This window comes from Lactuca saligna, chromosome 3 (assembly GCF_052625555.1).
Source record: "Lactuca saligna cultivar CGN05327 chromosome 3, ASM5262555v1, whole genome shotgun sequence".
Classification (NCBI taxonomy): Eukaryota; Viridiplantae; Streptophyta; class Magnoliopsida; order Asterales; family Asteraceae; genus Lactuca; species Lactuca saligna.
In genome coordinates, this window is record NC_136419.1 from 14,580,586 (window position 1) to 14,599,042 (window position 18,457).

The following is an 18,457-nucleotide window of genomic DNA, read 5'->3' on the forward strand; positions in this document are numbered from 1 at the left end:
ATCTTCCAAAATTGCAAGACTTCTTTATCAATTAAGCTCATTCACTGCTTCACTTTAATTCAATACTACAAAATAAGATCAAAGACTAGAGAAACACATGATCATTCAGTGGTTGAATGATCTGTCATTCGATATGTCATTTGTGTATTATGGAGCTTTGGTAGAACAAGTTTCTTGTAGAAATCATATAGCATAAAATTAATGTTATCCCCCGAATCGGCTAAAGCATTTATAGAAGTAGAATTGTCATTCACAAGGCAGAGTTAACTGGCCCGGATCTCCCTTTTTGATTGGAAACCCATTGATAATTGTTGATGACCACAACTCATTAAGTACGATAGTGGATGCTTTTTCCAACTCCTTGTGTTTAATTATCACATCCTTTACAAACTTAGGAAGCTTAGCCATGGATTTTAAAAATGAAGCATTTATTGAGAGGGATAACACTTGTTCCATGAATTTCTTCAGTTCTAGCTCTAGAGCATGCTTAAGGGCTTGAGATGGGAATGGTAAAGGAGGATGATACGAATTTAAAGGAGAAAAAATTTGATTCGTCAATGACCATCAGAACATGATTCATTTTTTTTTAACTTTGGGATTCTCTTCTTCTAAATAAGAATTAGGTTGTATAGTAGTAGTTTCGTGGATCATAAATGGCTTAGAATAAACTTCTTCTTCCATGTAAATCACCATTACATCAGGCTTTGGTTTTGGGTCGGGATTTCTAGGAGGTAACCGCTCGTTAACAAGTGTTGTTAATTGCCCAAGTTAAGTCTCTATGTTCTTGATGGAAACTTGATGATTTCTCACATTAGCATCAGTAGTATCATGCCTTTTTTAGAGGCTTCCATAAACCTATGAAGTACTTACTCAAAATGCATCTTCTTCTCGGGTGGTGGTTGTTCCTTTTGATAAAAGCCATGACCGGTTTGTGTAAATTTTTCGTCCTTTTGCTTCTTGTACTCGTCATAAGGCAACTACTCCTTTGGGGCTTTCTCCAATCTTCATAAAATAGATCACCACTCGAGTAGCAAACTTGTGCATTTTGGTTACCATTATTATCCAAATCGCAATCCTTCGTTAAATATGGCTCGCTATAATTATCACACTCGACTCTTATTGCACGGATAGATTGATCCATCTTTGTCATCCTCCAATCCATATTCTCTAATTTTGCCAAAACTGTAGCTATGTTCTTACTCCCTCCATCTCCTTTACCTCTAGTAACATCCTCTCGTGGGTTATGATATTCACATGAATGCTTCGTGAACTCTTCAATCAACTCTTTCTGGTTGGCGGTTCTTTCTTCGTCATTGGTCCTTGAGAGTCAAGAAGTTTCCTTATTGTGACTTTCACCCTATCATAGAAAATGGACACTTCTTGTTGGACATTGAGATCGTGTTGAGGAAAACTCCTAAACAAGCCTTTGTATCTTTCCCATGCCTCATATAATGATTCACTGACTTCTTGTTGAAAATTAACAATCTTCTTCTTTATCTCAGAAATCTTTGAAGGTGGATTGAATGGCTCAATGAAATCGTCACAAAGATTGGACCACATAGTAATGGATCTGAGCGCGAATGATTTCAACCAAACTATAGATTCACCGGTAAACGTCACCTATAGATTCACCAGTAAACGTCACCGGAAGCATCCTAGATAACAGTGACGCTCATCGCACGCTTGGAACATTAAAGTAGTTTGCAATGTCCTTTACTTCATTGATATGTTTGAATGCATTTTCGTGTTCTTTCCCGGAAAAAGGTATGTCATTTATCATTGATAGAATGTGCCCCTTGAGCTCAAAACTCCATTCAGCTAGAATCTCGGGTGGTACAAGACCTGGTCTGTCATCCTCGTGTATCCTCTTCTTGTAATCTCCCATAGTCATTCTTGTGATGTCCACCATTTCTTAAACCTCGCTTTTTATATCATCTTCGTCCGTATCACTTTTTGTTCCTGCCTTGTAACTAGTACCCTTCTTATAAGGTGTCTTATCAAAACTTTTAAAACCCTTGTCCGATTGAAAACTACTAGTTGAATCATTGGCCTTCTTGTCCTTCTTCTTATGAAAAGCTTATTCTGGATCTTGAAGTGGTGGAACTAGTGGACTTTTAGATCCTCGGGTCATAAATAACTGAAATAAAAACAAGGCAAAACAAAACGCATAAAATTAATAAAATTTACTAAACTAAAAACTTTCTGAGATGAGACCATTACGTGGCCAAGATGCCCACGACGTGGTGGATTCTCATAAAGAAAAATAAAATAAAATTAATGCTGAAAAGTAACTTTTTACGGTTTTTACCCCACAAAATGATCGAATAACTAAAAGCAATTAAACTATAAATCAAATAATTTTTTCCCCAACAATGGTGCAAAAAACTTGATGTGCGCAAAAGTCCCTACTTGTTTTAAATTTACAACCTTGATAATTTAACTAAATTATGCACCTATAGGCAGTGGACCTAGTCAGATTATAGAATAGCTTGGGTAACTTGGGTTTCAAACACAGGGAAAGGAATTTAATTAATTAATCTGGCTACTTCTAATTAAACTAGCAAAAAAAACTTTAGTTGGGGGTTTTTATTGATTTTTGCAAGATCAGAAGAACTTAAATCAAACTATTATCAACTAACAAGTAAATAAAATGAATTAACTTCAAGATTTAAAGAGGACTTCTACATAGATCCGATTTCACCTTCTTATATGGTTGATTTCTAATGGATGGATGATACTGATTACCAAATTGTTAACTAGCTATTATGATCAAATATCTAGACATAAAAAATTATGAATTACCAGAAAATGATCAAGCACAATTTAAACACCTAATCAATAATTAGCACAAATTGGACTACAAATGATAATAGTTACTTTCCTATGATGAAGTTAAGCAACAAAGCACAAATTAAAATAAAGTAGGCTTTTTAACACAATTAAAGTTACTAGCTTTAATTACTTTATCTAAGCTCTAATTATATAATAACCATAAACAATTAGGTGACAAATTCATTCAATTAGAATGATTAACTATCACACAGAATCTTTTATATATATATATATATATATATATATATATATATATATATATATATATATATATATATAAACCAGAACTAAAACATGTTAGGGTTTCATTATCAAACACAAATAAAATCAACAATAAGCATCCATAAATCGAAATCAACACAATAGGATTAGGTTCGTCTTCACCAAACAGAAGTAAAAGGTTTCTAGCCTCTCATGATAGCAGAAAAACACACAAAATCCAAGCAATTAAAATTAGACATAAGTATGTTTAGCAAACCAAATAGATTTATGTAGAAATCATCTAAATCTTCTTCAGCTATTGAGCTTCAATTGATTCTCGATCTTCTCCTGAGTTTCCAGAGGGCTTTTGTCGCAATACCTCTCAGAATGTCGGCCAGAACTCTACACATTCGACCTAATGTTTGGGTATTTATAATTACCAAAAATGTGATCACCACTTCGTTGTTGAAAGTCACCACGTTGTGGTCCTCGTATATATCATGTATTCTCCAAGTCAAATCATTGGTCGAGAATCTTCCTTTCACCACATCGTGGTGGATGATTACCACTATGTGGTCTTCTGTCTTCAAGTCTTCTTTTTGTTCTTCTTGTTCTAGTTCCTTGTTTTCTTCCTTTTTGTCCCAATCATGTCTTCGCTGCTACAACACATATTTCAAACATAATAAGTACCTTTTGTCCCAAAATAAACATAATTGTAGCTAAAATTATTAGAAATTTTTATGAAATACATGATTAAATAAGCATATATCAAACCCAATTAACATCCTTCCCAACACTAGCCAACCATAACACGATCCATACAATTTAATAGCATGCAAACCCCACTGCAGCTTAGACTGCTAATGGCGTAACACCAGATGTTAACATGATTGCACGATATCAATAAATAAGATAGATAGTTAAACGTTTGTTCCAAACCGAAAGCAATGAATTAGACGTGAACCATGGTAAAAAGCCTAACCATGTTTTCTCAGGCTATGTTATTCAATCAACGTTAAATCCTGATAACCAAGTTAGAAGAACTACAGTAACACGTACCCTTAAAATGGAACACAAAACCAACCCTAAATCTATCACATCCCTTCTTCATTACAAACTTACCCAAAGGGTGAAGTACCAATGGATCTAACGAATGACGAACCTCAACCTCTAACAGAAACATCCTCATGAACAACCAAAACAAGATCTCACACCTTAGTAGAAACCGATAACATCCCACCAATGTGAAACTAACTCGATATAACTTCTAAATTCATAGGAAAATTCCAAAATCATCAACCCTAATCGGATCAAACCAAATACCAACCCTACCGACGTGACATGTAAAAATTGGACTATGCATGGATCCAAGGTCACACCTGAAAATTTAGACAACGCTGCTCCGACATCCGAACTTCCAATAACCAAGGACAACTGTGAAATTTGAACTTGCCATGAATAATATATCCACAAACAACGAGTAATGGTACACATACCCATAAAATAAGATATACTCCTTACAAAACTTGTCGAAGGTTAACGCTTCGATTGCACTTTCAACTGATACAACTCGAAACCTTCGGACAACCTCAGTTTTTTTACGATGAATAAAATAACCAACAATCAAAAATAGATCGACTACTAAACTCAATGATCCCGCATACTAATGAACAAAGACCATGTGAAAATACACATACAAAACCTTGAAGCTGATTGACAGATTAAAATTGCCCATTTGTGGCTATAGATAACAATCCATACTATAAGCCAACCAATCTCTCAATAACCGATACCTTACCCGAGCAGCCAAAACGCTCCCATAACAAGATGCACGGTGCTTTTGAAAGAAACTACTAACCACAATGAGTTTATTTCCTACAACTTTCTGATGTGAAGACATCGTATGCGTCCCTGAAGATATAAACCTGATGGCAACACACTTTGCGCTCACGACCTGACCAATCTTTGAATTTTCCCTTACCATGGAGGACTACGGCTAGTCCTTGAGAAATGCAATGATAAAATTTCCTAACCACGAGCACTTCAATGGTAGCCTACCTTCCTTCTCTAATGCAGTAATAAACCCAACCCAAAAATCTTGCATACTTGTACCGTAGATTCTTCTAACCCAATGTACTAAAATCACAAAATCAAACCATATGTTGATCCACAAATCAGAATACTCGGTTTCCCCCCACTTAGGGTTCAAACTACCACCGTCTGAGGTTTGCAAACACAGAGCCTCATACCAACTCACCTAGACACTTACCAACCTGGACTCTCGGAGTAAAAAATAACATGATCCTTCTTATAATGACCAACCCGTCATAAGGAAACTCTGAATCTCAGATGGAGACTTCGAAATTTTCACCAACATTACAGATTCAAACTTAGCAAAGGCAATCAATATTCCACTTAATTGAAAAAGCACATCGAGAACTAAACCCTAATCCATCAAAAGTTATATATGGTCCAATAATAGTTATGACAAACCCATCACACAACAGGACTCTCTATCCGCCGACGGTGCCTGACCTTGCACCCGATCACCAATCATGTGCTGGTTCTACATCCCAAATTTGAAATCATAAGCCCGCTATGTATTCCATTCGAACATGGGATGATGGAAAAACAAAACCCTATTATATAAAATGAAATCCCAAGCCATCGACCAACTACCCAGCCTCAGGTTACAATCCTAGAGTCGATCATCACGGTTGCTTCCTACTTGAGTCCCATAACTCAAACTAGCACTACTTCGAACAAGGACCTCGAGACCTTAGAATCAATAAATCATATAGGTTTACACTAATTAGATCCAATCTGCCATGGCCACTAAGTTCCGAACAATTAACTAACTTATCTTCATTGTGAACAACCATAACCAAAAGACCGATAAAGACGAAAACACACCGCAACGAATCATGATGCCAAACCATGCTATATATCCTCAACCAATTCCTTAGAAACCTTTTTTACTCTTCCTAATCCTTGTAAAGATCATATACTTTCAATAGTACGGACCCATACTACCTTCCACAATTATATGTACACGTCCTAAGATTTGTCTCAAGGTTCCCAAGTCACTAACTTTGTCCACAACTAACGGACCTAATAATATATCCCCACACCTAGACGAGTACACATTGCTAGTATTCCTAGATTCTCCTTCTAGGATATCTCTTACATAAGTGCTCACACAAGCACATTCTAACATTCTTCCTAGTTCACTAGGAATTTCTACCTCACCCTGCTATCAGTTGCAGAAGAAACTTCTACCAATGTCGATTAACTATCTTATGAATATAATTATATGCAACAAAAATGAAACAGTCCTTTGACTAAAACATCATGCATTACAACCGTTGGACTCAAACAAGTGTTGCGCAATAGGGCCAAATCAAGTCTTCTAAAACTATTTAATCTTTATGGCATGCAACCTAACATATTCGCTTAATAGTTAATTAACACCAATATAGGTTTCACATAGCATAAAGCTAGCATCATCCGAGCAGAAAATCCAACAAGGAACAAGGCATCATAATGATCTAACAATTCTAACAAGCAATTCCTGCAGATTGTTAACATACACACTATCATGCAAATCCAAAATTTCACATATCATGCACATAAAGGCATATCTCCTATGCATACATTCCAACATGCAACCATGAGAAGATCCTTATCCTATTTCTAGCACGTAATTCATGTTATAGCATCAACAACATATCAAACATGTATGGATAATTTTTGAATCACTTACTTGACCTCCAACTGATTGTACGCATCACATCCTTTTCTTTTTATAAAAGCTTTTCAGAAAATGTTTTTGTAAAAAAAATCTTTTAGTGCTCAGTTTAAGTTCAGACACACTGTAGAATGCGCCCAAATCTCTCAAACTAAGGCTTTGATACCAAGATGTAACGTCCTAAAATTCAAACCAAAGTTTTCATTTTAAAATCAAAGGAAACAATTTCATTAATTTGTAAAAGTAAATATTCAATTGTTTTGAAAACATAAACTAGAGTGTTACTACTATAATGTGGAACATCTTGAAAACATAATCGCCAATGCGATGGAATCACGTTGTACTTTTCCATACTGCCAAAAAGAACTACAACATTTAAACTTAAATCGTATGAACAAAGCTTAGTGAGTTTCCTAAAATACCACATACCATACATAACCATATACATAACAATACAACCTATTCCATATAGCATGCTTATATCATCCTAAATGATATGCTATGATCCAAATCATAGTCTTACAATCATTCCTGTAACAGCCTATTTCAGCCACAGGTTTATTTCAACCCAAATGAATGCTACATGCCACTAGTCTTACAACAGCCATGCAGCTGCCATGAGCTCCTCCATGTTTTTTCATGCAAACATGAGAGCAAGAGTCACAAAAACAACAAGCACAAAGGACATATAGTGTCTTATATAATATAGTGAGACGACTCACCTGAACTAATCAACAAAAGCTCAAAAGAAATCTTAGCAACACAACAACTAACCCGAGCTACCTAATGCCAAACCAAGACCAGTTCTTAGCTAAATACTCAATTCTACCAAAGTTTGACCAAAAGTCAAACTGGTCAAAAGTCAATGGGTCAGTAGTTAAAGTTAATGGTTAACCACCGTGTAGTAGCCATCCACTGACCAATCTGTAGTAGCCACATGACAAAATATTCTTGGATGAAACCCGCTACCACACCATGGAGAATTACACACTGCGTTGTGACGAGAGCCCAAAACAACTTACTGGGTTAAGCACTTCAACCTTAGCCCAAGCTTCCAACTTTTCAAATACGGGGTACCTAATAGCTTCAAAATCGATAAAGTTTCCAAATGTATCTATTAGGATGGTCCAAATAACCAAGATCTAAACTTTAAGTCTCAAAGGGACCAAGAATGCATCTTTCTCAACTTAATCCATGAAGTCCAAGTCTCCAACCTTCAAATCTACATCAAAACTAAGTTTAAATGGATAAACATTCCAACTTTATCCATAATTACGCCACAAACTTTTAAGGTTTAAACTTTAGTACACCAAAATGACCTAAAGGATCATTATAACTTGCATGGTTTAAAAGGAAGGCAAAATATCATAACTTTCCAAGTCCATGAGGTCCAAGAAGTATTCCAAACTAATCAAAAGGTGATGGAGTCCTCTCAAATCCAAGATCACCCATAAAATGGACCAAAAGCACCAAAAACCACAAATGGCAAGATCTAAAGAACTAAAGAGTAAGACATGAACTTTATACTCACATAGTCCAAAAAATGGAGTGTATTTGATGGATCCAAACTTTAAACAACATTACTGCAACCAAAAGAACTATATTGATCTTCGAACTTCATCAAATCACCACCAAAAGCACCCAAAAGAGGTTCAAGGAGAGAATAGGAGCTCAACGCATACAGAGGGAGGCTAGGGTTACTCCCAAAGAGCTCTAGGTATGATGGAGGCTGAGAAAATGACCTAAAACATGGAACCTTGCCTTTAAATATGTTAAAAACCCTAAAAATCATGGGTTTAGGGTGCACAACGACCACTCCATAGTGATAAGCTCACCACCCCATGGTAACATGGTTTCAATTATTCCATCCAACTTCAACAACCATAACTTCTTCGTTTAAACTCCATTTTTTGGTGATCTTTATATGCACGCAAATGTATTAACGAGCCCCATATTTCTATCTAATTACCTTTGAATTAATGCATACCGAACTTAATTTATTACTTAATGCAAGGAGTCCAAATATCACCTTTTCCCCCATTTACCCTTTTTGGCTCCAAAAAAAATCAAGGACTTAGATCAATTATCTAAGATTATCAACATCAAATAAGGTCAAAACTTTATTCCCATGAAGACCAAGACCGTTACATTATCAAATTACGGTCTACAACCCAGAAATCAGAAACATCATGAAACTGGATGTTATACTTCATCAAAATGAACCACCTCATTCTCCCTTCTACCATCTCTATTGTTTACCTTATTGGTCTACACCATACATAATTCTAATTGAAACCTCCCCATTTCTGTTATCACCATTATTTGAATCAATTATCCTCCACTTTCTTGTCCTACACCACCTATTATCTTGATTCCTAAGAAAAACACATGTCTTTATGGTTTATCTTTAGAATCAGCTTCTTGATCTATGAAGTTCATTGCTAAATCACCTTCTTTGGTATTACCTTTATAATCACCTTCTTGGTCTCCAAATAAGTGTTGGGTAAGCGGTCCAAAAAATATTTCAAGCATTAAAAAGTTATTATTGAAAAAATGCTAGATATGAAAAACAGTATATTATACCAACTTAAAAAATAGTCTAATTTGGAAAATCTAGTATATTTTAAAAATTTTGAAATTATAGTGCTGGGACTAGTTTACTAGTGTTGTATGGGATGATTCAAGGAAAACTCTAAGATTTAGTTAAGCGAATTTGTTATAGTGTATGTGTGGCTTCCCAGTTCTAGTGAAATCATGAGACAAAAGCATGACCTTGTGTAGTTTGAGGGGCATAATAAGTTTTGCTTTGTGAATAACTAGACCTAATAAAAATCTTACCGGTGATAATTTATCTCCTAGATCTACGTTGTTAAAATAAAGTGATTCAATTTTCCAAGTATTATCCATTTAATTTCTGCATTGTTGGGTCTAGTTGTATATATAAAAATGTTTAACAGTTCAAGAGTGGAACCAATTTGTAACCTTTGAGACTCGATGGGTATCCCCCCCCCCCCCACCCCCTCCCCCTCTCGGGGATATTTTTATCTATCGTCCTAAGTATAAAAGCTTGGATGGATGGGAAGAAAATCTTTACATGGATGTCATGGAAAGTCATGGGTTCCATTAGTGACCTAATGAATTTCGAGTACCCCAATGAATTTATTAGAAAGTCAACAACTATAGTATAGTAGAAATGCAGTTAAATTTATTTGTTTGCGTATTTATGTGAAAGTGAAATTATGAGAAAAGATTAAAAAAAATGGATAAAGTTGTGAAAAAAAAGTGAAAAAGAGAAAAAGTTCCACCAAAATATGAAGTTGAAATAAAAGTATAGTTATATTTTTAGGTCAATTGTAATATATACTATTTTTCTGTTTAAAGTAGTGTCACTTGGTATTTGACAATAACTTTTGAAACATAAGGGGTAAATAAAAGGGCATAGGCGGTAGGAATGCCAAAAATGGATGTAGTTCAAAAGAAGCGAGAAGTGTCTATGGGGACTCTGAGTATTTAAGATTGGGAAGTGGTAGGTAAAAATTAGACACGGATACAAGCATTGAGGTAAGGCATAATGTAACACCGTGATTTTTCATCCAATTTTTTTTTATTTCAGAACATTTATTTAACAGAATACATTTGTGGAAGTCTGATTTTGAATTTTATGAAAACACCACCAATGTTACCTTATTACCAAAAACATCCTTTATCAAAATTAAAGTTCGGAAAACCAACCACAAATAAGTTCTCAAAACTGTAAGTAAAGGAAAACTCAACAACATGTCAAGAGTGGTATCATTGTTAAAATATACTAATGTAACTACCCCCAAATGTCCCCATCCTCTCCAGGCATCATATCACGTTACTTGTTCCAATTCAACGCAAATAACAAGCAAAGAAATAAGTGTCACCGTAAGTTAAGTGAGTCTATCATAATACAGTGATATGGAACACACATATCACAAATGGGTCAAACAAGACATCATATAAACATACATTCAAAACTCACATTCACATAGCATGGCATCAGATATATCATATAATCATCACATATATTATTTACTTCACATACACCACTTACGTCACATACATCACAGTGAAGCTCATTAATATAATTCATCATTAGATCCTTTTAGTTACTTTTCATTGTTCATCGTTGTAACTAGTTATTACTTCATACATCACTATAATATTATAAGATAATATTAATATTCATTTTCATCATTAACAATTACTTTCCTATTAATCATCTTTGTAATTGTTTTTTATACTTCCTATTCATGGGTCTATATATTTATCCATAACCCCAAGGTAAGTATCCCATTCACTACTAACGTGACCGACACGACCCAATGCACTAAATGAGGCGCGACTCTCATCCGTAATTGCTCCCAGTTCGATGCGTTCGCTACCCGACATTACATATACTAGTACATGCATTTTCGTGAGGATTCGGTTAAATCCGTGCCAATTCCACCATGTTACACCTCCTGAATCACACCTGATATTTTGCACCGACTTTCCTCATAGAGCCAACATCACTCCAGTTCACCTATCTTTAGGTGAACCATGTGTTAGACTGGTCCTCTAGAATAACCATCCAAATGGATTTCATCATAGAGCCAACATTAACTGACTTTCCTTGTAGAGTCAGTCTTAACCGGCTATCCTCGTTGAGCCGACACTGCTTAGCTATCCTCGTAGAGCCAACACCTATTGGTTTTCCTTGTAGAGTCAACCCTAGTTGACTTCCCTGTGGAGCCAACCCTAATTGGCTTTCCTCGTAGAGCCAACACTACCCTTCGCCCCACTGATGTATTCCACTTTTAATTGATTTATTATTAATTCATCTTTTAAGGAATTACACATTTGACCTCCTTAAGTAACCATGAATATTTATTAACATATTTTTCTAGTATATTACTTCTCATGTAAACATGTAAACAAGTAAATACAAGTTAAAACATTTTACGTATCATACAAAGTTCATGATCATATCATCATTATGGCTTGACAAAATCACTAGCATTCACACATCAATTAAAATCAACACAAGGCATTCTTTCTATAATGGCTCTAACACACCTCTCACATAAAAAAGAATAAGAATCTAGCATATAGCATCCTAATTTCTCATACACATAAATAAGCATAAAAACCAATATCATATTAGACACAATAGGGGTACAGGTTGTTGGATTAGGTGACTAAACACGTAACTATAATTGGTATGTACTTGACCCGATAGTAGCATGGTCTTTTTCGGTTGCCTTCACCGAAGCAGTTTGACAGGATGGATAATTGAGAAAGAGGTTATTTGTGATTTATTAATATATTATATGAATAATATATTAATTGATAAATCATATTATTTAATTACTATTGATCAAGAATTAATATGGAATTAATTTAGGTATCAAAAGAGACTGGTTAAATTTGCAGGGACTGATTAGGTAAATTAGTAATACTTATAGTTTGGGATAATGATCAATGCTGATTAGGGATGGACTAAACCTATATGAGAGTCCATGAAGGTTTAGTCCATAAGGCCTATGAAATGTGAAGAGTCATGGTGAATTAGGGTTTACATGTAAGAAACCATAGGAATTCTACACTATAAATGTAACCCTTAGCTTCCCAAAATCGGTCTATCTGTTCCAAGGTGTTAACCTAGCTGATTTTGTGCTTCCTAACCTCTCTCTCATAAGCCTCCTCTTGGTTTTGTTGTTTGTAACTTATTAGAGGTATCACACTTGAGGTACTAAGCTCTTAAAAGACCAAGAACTACAAGTTACAACAAAGAGGTATTCATCTAACTAGTTTTTATGTTGTATATCTCCAATTGCATGCTAGCTAGGGTACATGCTTTGGATAAAATGAAATTACATGTATAACTAGAGAAAAATTAGATCCAAAGCATTAGGGTTGTATGTGCACCATAGGGATGTTATAGTGCTCAAAACACATCAATGGTATCAGAGACTAGGGTGTTTTCTTTTTATATTGATGCAATTTTATTGTTTTCAAAGTTGGAAAGATTTAATTTTTGGCCACTGTCTATTGGACCCGTCGAGTCCTATGAAGGCACTCGACGAGTCCATTGCTTGGCTCAATGAGTTGGATCATCTGTTTGCGGTGTTTTCGAGTTTTTGGCTAGTTTTGGATTAGGATCATTACCACAAACTATTTTGATTGATAAAAATTGATTTTTCTGATAACGTAATGATTGTCCTCATCCAACTGAATGATGATTGTCAAATTTTAAGATAATTACTTAATTTTGTGAAAAACTAATTATTTGTAGAATTTGATTTGAATCACCTTTGCCATATGAAATTAGATTAGGTCAATTTTGTGATATAGTTAATTATATGATTAATTTAATTGTTATCAAATTGATTGAAGAGAGTTTTGAAAGGTTTCAAAACTTGTTCTCAAGTTTTGGAATTTGAAAGCTCTTAATTATGAAACATTAACTTCTAAACTCTAGAATTTTAAAAGTCTAAAATTCAACCCTTATACTATTATAATATTAAAAGTAATACTTATATATATGTATAAGACAATCAGTCTTACCGTTAGTAGGCCCTATTCACGAAGACGATCTATAAAGGGGGGTATAAGGAAACTGCCTATAAAATGGTGGTTGAATGGGTGTCCACTCTCACCCACCGCTTCCTTGATTGGTGGAGGGTTGTTAGTTGAAAGGGTAGGATAATAATTTAATTCTCGTTAAAAAGTATATTGATGATTATAAAAGTAACTAAATGTTTTTCTAAATTCCCAATCTTAGTTATTTTAGAAAAAATGTGAAAATGGTGCTATTCCATGAAACTGCACTTTGCACCTTGCCAAGTCATTAGTGGAGCGTGTGTGGTTAACCGACACACTAAATTAACCTACCAAGGGTAGCAAAGGGTAGCTTGAGAATTATCATAGATCAATGGAGTGTGTGTGGTTCACCGGCACATTGATTAGGTGGTAAATGACTCGAGAGTACCAAGCTGATTTTCATGGTTATTCACACCTTGTTTTTTATCCTCGGTATCGTAGTCATAAACTTGAAGGGCATAATCGAGATTTAAACATGCCATTGAAAAGTTCATTAAATCTCAAAGAATCTAGGAATTTCAATTCATTTAAAACTTAATCTTCATTTTCGTTTTTCATGGTGGAAATTAGTAAATTGTAATTTACCTACCTTCAAATATTTTGCAATTAGATTACAGCATCCCTCTTCCGAATTGTGAAATATTGTGTTTGGGTCCTAGCCTTAATATTTCATTTGGGTGTTATTTTTTATGCTTCTCGCTGAAATGCATTAATGATTGGATTCGAAACATTTGCATGGACATTTGATACGAGGAAAAGGAATATGTCCTCGACAAAGAGCTAAAGGAGATTGAGGAAGAAACTGCTACTCCTGAGCAACTGCCTAAGTATAGGTTTCATGAGAAGGACGCGAAAAAGGTGTTGTGCATCATGCTAGCCACTATGACTCCTGAGCTTGAGAATTCCTACGAGGACTTCTGGCATTTCGAGATGCACCAAGACTTGATGGAAAGGTTCCATCAGAATGCTCAGCAAGAAAGGTATGGAATCATTGCCTCCATGATAACAACAAAAATGAATGATGGAAAATCCATCATGACCCACTTGCAAAAGATGCAAAGATATATGGACCGCTTGCTAAAGTCGAATGACAATTTTGACAAAGAGTTAGCTATTAACAGTATTCTACACTCTTTGCCTCATTGTTATGATCAGTTCAGAATGACTTATCATATGAACAAGGAGGAAGTCACTCTGAGCAAGCTTCAAGGCCTTATGAGAACTACTGAGAGTAGTTTAAAAGGTAAATATGTTGTATCCACTCTTACTGCTACCCCAGTATTGGTAAATGGACACGGGAAAGGGAAGAAAAGGAAAGATCCTTTCAAGAATCACAAGGGAAAGTCTCAAGATGGATCCTCTTCTAGTGTGTTTAAAGGTGGTTCTGCTGCTCCCTCATCCAATCCAAAGGAAGCAGAGTGCTTCCATTGTCATGAAAAGGGCACTAGAAACGAAGCTGCCCTAAATACTTTCAAGACATTAAGGATGGGAAGATAAAACTCACCTTCGCAAGTATTTACACTATTCAATCTAATAACTCATCACATTTTGGTTCTTGGGTCATGATACATGATGTGATTTTCACATTTGATCTGATTTGCAGGGTCTAAGAAGTATGGATGTGGAGCACGGGAAGATGAACTTGATCATGGGGAATAGGAAAGCGTCGACTGTCACTAAGATTGGAGTTTATTCTTTATTGCTTAGTAGTAGGTTAGAGTTAAATTTGAACAACTGTTGCTGTTGGGTTTTGGTATACTACAACATCATATGGTGCACATACAACCCTAAATACCTTGGATCTATGTTTTCACTAATTATACATGCAAATGGTTTCCAAGGTATTAAGCTTACAACTAGCATGCATTTAACATAAAATATAATATACTAGTTAGCATGACATACCTTTTGATGGAGCTTGAAGTCTTGATGTATTTGGCCTTAAAGAGATTAGCCCCAATAGTGTGGAAGCCTCAAATGAAGTCACAACACATCATGGACAAAGGTAGGACTTGACAGAGAATTCCATGCACCAAAAACCTCCATATTTCACTAAGAAAAGAAGTGTACACGTTTTGGTCATGAAGTAGCACATTTATATGTTGGATTCCAAGAGTCATGGGTATAACCCAAATCCATACCCATGGGTGTTATGATCCATGGTCCATATGGCCCAACTCTTTATGTATCCATACATAAACTTGGTCCAACATGATCATAAGCCCAACACATATAAATATAACTAATTACCATAATTAGTCCCCATATATTTAATTAGTCTCTTTTGACCACTAAATTAATTCCAAATTAATTATTGATCAACACCAATTAAAACATATGATTTCATATTAATATATATTATAACTTATAATATATTAATAAACCATAATTAACCTTCTCTCAAAAGTCCATCCTAACAAATTGTCCTGATGATATGCAACCCAAATGGACCATGCTACTCTCGGGTCGAATACATACCAATAATAGTTATCGGCTTAGACATCTAATCCAACAGCCTCCCACTTGGATAAGTCCAAAACTATTATTCAAGTATGACTCCAAGATCCCGACTAGCAATCGTAGCTCTTAAAAGCCATCGTCGAACTCTGAACCAATCAATGACATGTCCATTAGATAAGGGATGATATATTCCTCCATTCTAGATATCATATGGACTGAGACATGGATTATAATCATTCTCTCTATCAATTTGTTGTTTCCCGATTTCCGATTTATGACGACTGACTAATTGAATAAATCAAATCAGTCTAGGCCCGGCCGAGCACTTACGTTTGTCATCACGAAATCATCGAGGGGCCCACATATATCGCTTTTATCCCGAAGGTAAAAGGAATGGATAAACTTAGACTCATATGGATTTTTCTACTACTTGTTGAATCATACACAAAGGCACGTTTTATTACATCGAGTTACCAAATGCGTTTACGTGCAATCAATGTATAACCAACTCATAGGCAACAAGTCATATCTCTAGGTTTGAAGAATATAAGATATTATCGTCTCATGATCACTCGTGATAGAATCCATGAAGTGATTCAAATGAGTGTGGATTGAATCCAATACTCGAATCCTATTCTAGGAGTACTCATGAATGTTGTAGTAACTCTTACTATGTCCACTACCTTGGACATCTACAAACCCGATTCATGACAGTCTTGCCTTAATACCTACTTCCAGTGTATTATCGACTGTGGATGGTTTGAATAACTTAGTCATTCGGAAAGAATAATCTAGTTGTTTTGGAAGTCAAAACATGCAAAGTGAAACACAAGAATAATACTAATCCTCTATGGTCCCAAGCACCTTTGAGAGTAAATAAAACACCTTTTATTTAAACACCATATTGATTACTCATTATTCATTGTATAATGTTTCAAATAATCAACTTTAAACTTGAATTAAAACAATAGTTGTCCCATGCTCCAAGCATGTAAACTATGTTTTTTCTAAACACTAGTCATGCCATACGACAAGTATGCACACTATGTTTATCTATGATCTTTACTTTGTGAAATAGATCAATTGAACATGATTCTAATGATGCTCATTTCACAATCCCAAATCTTTATCGTAAATGTAAGAATTCCAAATTCCTACCATTTAACAAAATTTGTTAGATTCTAAACTTATATGCATTGATCCTCTCATAATGGATATGTACAAAGTCACAAAGACTTGTCAATAGACATTACAGAGCATTCCAATGGAGATCAATTCCATGGAAACAAAGTCTCAAATTCAAAGTACATTACTTTGAACATCCTTCTTGCATTAATCTTTCTCATTTAACACAGATTGAATAACTTCCACCTATGGGAATATTTTCATATTCTCATTTTGACTATCACTTCTGAACAAGAGTTGCCTCTTTTCAGAATATGTCAATTATGGTCATTTCCAAAATTAACACTTATACTTCCAACTGTCCATGAGCAACCAATCTTCGGTAAACCTTAGATTGTCTTCGACAATTGTTTAATCATTTTAGTTATATCCAATTCTAGACTTTTCCTTTCTTAATGCCCTGAGCATTTGGAAAATTTAGAAAAGATGAATATTGCAGCACATGCAATCGATCCTATATCCGAAGCATATGGGACACGATTCATGATGTCTCACATCTAAAATGGGAGATATTCAAGTTAGTTGATTTTTAAGTCCTTAATATAACACCCAATATGAAATATTAAGGCTAGGACCCAACACAATATTTTATAACTTGAAAGAGGGATTTCATAATCCAAGCTATAAGATATTTGAAGGTAGGCGAATGACGATTCACCAATTTCCACCATGAAAAATGAAATAATTTATTAGGTTTTAATTGGATTTGAAACTCCTAGATCTTTTGAGATTCATTAAACTTTTCAATGGCATGTTCAATCTCGAGTGTGCCCTCTCAAATTTTGTGATTGGGATGTCGAGGATCACAAAACAAGGTGTGAATAACCATGCAAACTCACTTGGTACCCTGAATATTATCACCTAATGTAACACCGTAGATTTCAAAACAATTTTTCGCATTTTATAAAAACATAATTCATTTAATATTCATAAAAACACCCATGTTTGAAATACAATTCATGTCATACAAAAATCCCAAGATCTCATAACATAAAATCTCGTGTGTGTGTGTGTGTACTGATCAAGCCGGCGCCTTCCCACGGTCATCACTAGTACCTGAAACAAATAACACCAAACACTGTAAGCACAAAGCTTAGTGAGTTCCCCAAAATACCACATATAACACATATTAGTCACTCGAGGCTATAACTCTGTGGGTCTGTGCACCCACACTCTGTGAACCCTCATCTTCTAACTCTGTAAACATGCACAACATAAATCACAAAGAATAATGCAGTGCAACACATAACATATATATAGCATACAAGCATTGTATCACATAACTCTAGTTACCTACTCAAGGTAAAGTATAGTGAGAAGACTCACCTCGTGTATCTCGATAACTCGCAAATCCCTGGAATGACTCGTGCTCGATCTCCCGAACTATAATCTTCCTATAATACAATATATCTCTAATTAACA

General features: G+C 35.1%; 1 non-coding gene across 1 annotated transcript; it reads left to right on the forward strand.

The window, feature by feature from the left end:
- The first annotated feature begins 1,393 nt into the window (after positions 1 to 1,393).
- Positions 1,394 to 1,499, forward strand: LOC145037989 (small nucleolar RNA R71). Its single transcript, XR_013679095.1, has one exon. It is a non-coding gene; the product is annotated as a small nucleolar RNA R71 (small nucleolar RNA).
- Positions 1,500 to 18,457: the final 16,958 nt, after the last annotated feature.